Raw genomic sequence first — 6,014 nt, 5'->3', positions numbered from 1 at the left:
TCACGGTGACATCATTCCACAAAGATGTTTGCTGATTTTCAGAGAAATGATATATGTGTCACCTCTTTCCTTCCATTTAATCGCGTAGAAAGTTTTAGCTGTTATAAATTCATGGAATATCAGCATTAGAGTGCTCCTTAGAGACCTATTATGAAATCACAGAATACTGACTTTTATGAAATCATAGAATACCAGCTTTGAAATAGTCTAACTTGTTTTACCATTGGAGTAAAGCTCAGAGAAGGGTGACCTGACCACCACTGTCACACAACCATAGTGTGTGGTCATAGAACTTGAGACTTCTGACCTCTGATGTCTCTGAGTCTGGTGTTTCCCCATTCTACCACATTCTCCCTATGTGTTTGTAATCCCATGGAAGGTATTGCTGGCATAAATTTCTAGAATTGTGATTTATAATCTGTCTCCCTAAAAAAAAATCTAGGAAATTCATTTAAGGTAGCCAGTTGTCCAACACTGGATAAATAGGCCGGAAATCTTGGGTGCTGTTTGGGTAGTTGTAAGAAGAATCCCAAAGGAGAAAACCAAGAACCAAAAACCTCACACACACACAACCTCCCCAAGTCCATGTTATTCTGTGCCTGGGTGTGAAGGAAAGATTTCAGAGAGCTCTTTGATGAGAGGAGAGAGCTTGAGCCTCTAGGGTGTCAGGATAAGTGGGTGTCCAGGTTGGGGGTGCTGTGGATATTGTGAGGAGATGGGGATTCTGTGAAAAACAGGAAAGGGCAGAAGTTTGAAGCCCTGGGAACAATTTCAGAACTATGCTGTATATAAAGTCAAGCTAGGGCTAGCCCAGGGAGTGGTGTCTACTCCAGGCACCCAGCCTCTCTCCATGCAGTGCCAGCACTGGGAGTTGTACAGACGGGAAAAGTTGAGGTCTCAGAGATTCAGCAAGTTGCTTCCTGTTATGGATTGAATTGTATCCCCCCTAAAAGTAAGATATGTTGAAGTACCTCAGAGTGTAAACTTATTTGGAAATACGGTTAAGTGCAGATCTAATTAGTTAAATTAATATGAGGTCATACTGGAGTAGGGTGGGCCCCTAATCCAATATGACTCTTTTTTTTTTTTTTTTAAGATTTTATTTATTTATTTGACAGAGAGAGAGATAGTGAGAGCAGGAACACAAGCAGGGGAAGTGGGAGAGGGAGAAGCAGGCTTCCCGCCGAGCAGGGAGCCCGATGCGGGGCTCAATCCCAGGACCCCGGGACCACGACCCGAGCCGAAGGCAGACGCCCAACGACTGAGCCACCCAGGTGCCCCCCAGTATGACTCTTGTCTCTGTAAGAAGCTGGCCGTGTGAAGACAAGGAGGACACCATGTGATGACAGAAGATTGGACTGATACACCCATAAGCCAGGGAAAAGCAGAGTGATCTGGGAGAAGGATGGAACAGATTCTCCTTTAGAGCTCTCAGAAGGAAGCAGCCCTGCTGACACCTTGATTTTGGACTTCAAGCTTCAGAACTGTGAGACTCTAAATTTCTGTTGTTTAAAGGTACCCAGTTTGTGGTACTTTGTTATGGCAGCCCTGTAGACCCCCTTCCCTCCCACTCCTTCCCCCAGTTCCCAACTCCCTCCTCGCCAGGCTTTCTCCTACTGCCCTTTCCTGATCAGGCCTCATCATCCTCATGACCAGCTAGAGCAGAGCAGACTAGTTCACCCAGAACTGCCATCTCCAGGAGACCAGCCCCTTGGGGATTCATAGATCACAGTCTGGAAGGGATCTTGTCAATCCCACCAGTAGCCATCCAGCCTCTTCTCCAATAACCCAATGACCAGGAGCTTGCCATCCCCCAACGCAGCTCATTTTATCTTCGGACAGTTTTTACTTCAGTTCTTCCTCAGGTTGAGCTAACACCTGGTTCCCAGCAACATGGGTCCACTGGGGTAGGGAGTGGGGTGAGAGAATGTGTCAGGGGGTAAGGGCTGTACTCTATCTTACCCCGATGGCAGCCCGCTCACTCATCTCCTATCTCTGGGCCCCACATCTCAACTCCCTTAACACAGGCTCTGCACCTTAAGGAGCAACACAGTTCATGTCCTTAGAACTTTGCTCCTCAGAAATGACTTCAGTGTTCCTTAAAACTATTCTGCTTTTATTGTCTGCCCTCCCCCACCCCCTGCCCCCCAGTCTCGCTGAGATTCTGGCATGGAACAGTAAATGAATGACTGCTGAATGAAGATAATGGAGGGGAAGTGAGCAGGAAGGGCAGAAAGGCAACAGCTTTGCCAGTCACGGTCCCCTGTGTTCCCCAGGGATTTCCCCAGGTGGGCCCTCCACAGTCACTCTTGGCACCTCCCCCTCCTGGCCCCATCTCTGTTCTATGCCACAGGTTTCCAGCTGCCCTCCTCCCTCACCACCACTGGCTCTGACCTCACACCCTGATAGCCCCACCCAGCCCCTGGGCCGGAGAGAAGGTTCTCATTAAAGGGGAAGCAGGATGGCCACCTCCCTTCCTGAGTCCTCTCCACCACATTTTCTCACACCTGCGTTGCCTCTCTTGCCCTGTCAGCAGGAGCCCAGGTCAGCAGTGGTAATCCTGTTTTCAAGGGAATACACAAAACTTCCCCTCATATTCTAAATTATTGGGCAGATTTGCTTTGTTCCTGCTTGGGCCCACAGTCACCTCCCTGAACCTGTGACGGGGCTCCTAATTAAGCACTGCCTTGCTTTGAGACCCTCTAATGAAAAGGCCTACCATAGTATGACCTCATGTGTTTTATTACAGTTAATAAAATAAAATACATTGGAACAGGAAGTAATGAGGAGTTCTCTGAAGAACCTTGAAAAAATGTTTCCCTCATCAAAATTCAAACTTTGCCTCGCATATTATTTCTTCCACCTCCAACCCCACTAAAAGTGAGTGCACACAAAGAGGACTTTCTTAATATTTAAAAAAAATAATAATAAAATGTTAGTTTGCAAGACTGTGAGTGCCAGTACAGCTTTTCCTTATATTTTAGAATAATTGAACCACTTGATCCCTTAGCATGGCCCAAAGATTTCCAAATGCCTCTAAATAGAGCTCTCCTTCTATGCCTTGCTGAGATCCACTCTTATAGGAAGTAATCTGGACAAAACAGCCCAAACACTAAATTTGGCTGTATTGGTATTATTTCCTGAGTGTTGAGGGTTTGGCTGCCAAGAGATGGATTGTGGATGGAATCTTCCATTGTGGATCCAGTTTCTGGAGGTAGCTATTGAGCTCCAGACAAATCATATATATAAAAATATATTCATGTTTAAGGATTATCTCACAGTTATTCCTGCTTTCTTTTTGAAGACTTCATATGGTTGCCTGGTTCAATGCTACATATAGAGAGGAGGACAGGAGATACTTTTAATGTACACGTGTATGTGGCTAAGCCACTTGGCTCTCTGCTCATTGAAATTGGCTAACTGAGGCCAATGCCACTTGGTTTCTCACCAAGAACAGAATTTCAAACCTAGCAAGGGCTTCAGTGGCTGGCTCTATCCAACCTGCCTACGTCATCAACCAGGGTTCACTGAGCAGAGAAAGATAGTACCTGCCTTCCAACCTCTGGAACAGTACCCAAAGGTTTGACTTAATGACCGCTAGTCAACAGTAGCTCTTTCCCTGCCAAGAATAGCACATTGTTCGTTTCCTTTTCAAGTAATCCCCCCACAGGACAAGAAAATCACACATTTTGTAGTACACGTGGTAGAAATTCATGGTAGCAGGGGCAAGATTATTTAAACCAAATACAAAAAGTATTCAAAAAGAGAGAAAGCCAAGGACAAAGATGAATCATTTTCTGCTTTAAAAAAATGACTTTGATTTGCAACTTTGCACTGTTCTCTTCAAAGGTATCTCCCAAAAATTTCCTTAACCTTACCACAAAATCCCCCAGTGTGCCAAAATACTTTTCTGAAAAGACTCACAGAACATAGACAGATCTGTCAGGTATACAAAGGTTTTGTTAGTTTCCAAATGTTTCCTGACCCTTTAAAAACTAGCTAAATTGAGGGAATTTCAGGAAGCACTTCCTTTTTCCAAATTTTTCAAACAAAAAAAAAAAAAAAGGAAAGAGAAAAGAAGGCAGGATAAGTAGTGTGAAGAGCCTTGGAATGGTAAGTAGGAAATTGAATTATTTTCTTGGCTAAGCCACAAATTTATCTTGTGCCTGCCAGAAATCACTCAGTTTTTTGTGACTAAATTTTCCATACATGTCAACTGGTCTGGTTTGTAAATTATTGCAAGAAGTAAGCAAGCAGTGCCATATGCTGTAATTTCATTGTGCTAATGTTGCCAGACTCTATTGCGTTTTAATATTCTGTGAACTCATAATGGAATCAGGAGTATAGATTTTGGCTCAGAATACATGTGATGTTCGTATAGACACTTCCTGGAAAACCCGAAATGCACTTTGAAGGCTGTATAGCCATTGTTTACACTAGGAAGACTTTTTCCTTTAATAACTATGTTTATGTTCACTTGCATTTATTCTACTTTGAAATTTCTCAGATATGTAATCTTCTTATTTGTATCTGATTGTTGTTACAGTCTCCGGATTGGTCTAGGGGCCAGTTTCCATTTTCCTTGCTGTCTGTTCGTCTTCACACTGCTCTCATGCTAAAACAAAAATTGGGTTACATCATGAGCCTGAATTTATAAATTCAATTCTGCTTTTCCAGCTGTGGCGTAGAGCACGGAGCAAGTAGATCCTTCCCCACTTTTGTCATTTGCTCAAGGAGCTCTGTCTTCCGTGACTGCTCGTTGCATAAGATAAAGTCCAAATTCCTTGGGCCTCCACAGCCTGGCCCCATCTGTTTCTCTTTTCACATCCCCTTCCTTTCTCCCTGTGTTCTTCACACCAGCTCTTTCTCAAGGTGCCAGAGCGCCCCATGTGCCTTCACTTTTTCATGCCTTTCCCAATCTGTGTGAAATGCCATCCTCCTTTCTTGCCCTGGGACTCCCCCAGCTCAAAGGTCACCTCCTTCCCCACTCCACTCAGGCAGTTAGTCTTTGCCTCCGCTGAGATCCCCAGGAACAGCTTGCATTCCTCTATCTCATGGGGTCATAATTTTCTAAGTGTCTGTCTCTCACATAGTGGCCTCTTAGGGGCAGGTGCATTGCTCCCTTTACTCGCCAACAGCACAGATTAATGAATGTGGTGTCTGTCCATAAAAAGCCCTCAACAAGTGTTGATCAAAGCAGTGAATAAACCATTCTGAAATTCCCCCATCCAAGTGATGGTGCCCTTAAAAACATGGAAAATGAGCTGATTATATATCTTGTTCTACGTGCCAGATTGTGGTGTGAACAGCTGTAATGCTGGAAAGGAAATTATAGAAATGAGGGCTACTGAAGAGGGTAGAGGAGGCATTGAGGAGGATGTTTGTCCTGCTGACAATCAGTCAAGAATCTTTATTGAGGGCTTTTTATATGCCAGACCCTGTCCTAGGTACTACCTGTAGCTTGGTTTCATAAACTGAACTATAGCAGTGGTTTCTTTCTTTTCATTTTAGGTTCAGAACCCTTCTTAAAAAAAAAAGTCATCGCTAGAAACACACTTGCGCATGCGTGCATGTGCACACATGCACATCTACTTTTTTTTTTTTATGCACATCTACTTTTAATTAGGTCTCTCCAAGCTTTGGTTCTATGCTCTGTGAGAATAAAGTTGCTTTTTTTTGAGGGTATATCTTCCTATTTGTGTCATTCAGGTGTTGTATTATGTGGGCATGTGCTCTGGATAGGATTCCAGACCCTCCATGCTCTGCTGGGGCCGACGTGGGGGGGTGCGGCGGGGAACCCTCAGGAGGACACACAGAGTTCTCACAAGACCACCTGGTGTCTAGCTCTCTCCCCCATGGACAGGAAAGTCAGGGGAAAGCAAAACAAGGGACACTGCGGAGAGAGGCTCACGTTCGGGAAACCAGCAGCCAGAGCCACGTGGGTTGGTGGTTTTTGTGCAAACATTCTCATCTGTGAAACATAAAGCAGGAAATGATGAAGGTTTCCAATAATC

This window comes from Phoca vitulina, unplaced genomic scaffold (assembly GCF_004348235.1).
Source record: "Phoca vitulina isolate PV1807 unplaced genomic scaffold, GSC_HSeal_1.0 scaffold8, whole genome shotgun sequence".
In the NCBI taxonomy this organism is placed as follows: Eukaryota; Metazoa; Chordata; class Mammalia; order Carnivora; family Phocidae; genus Phoca; species Phoca vitulina.
This window is presented reverse-complemented; position numbering follows the sequence as displayed.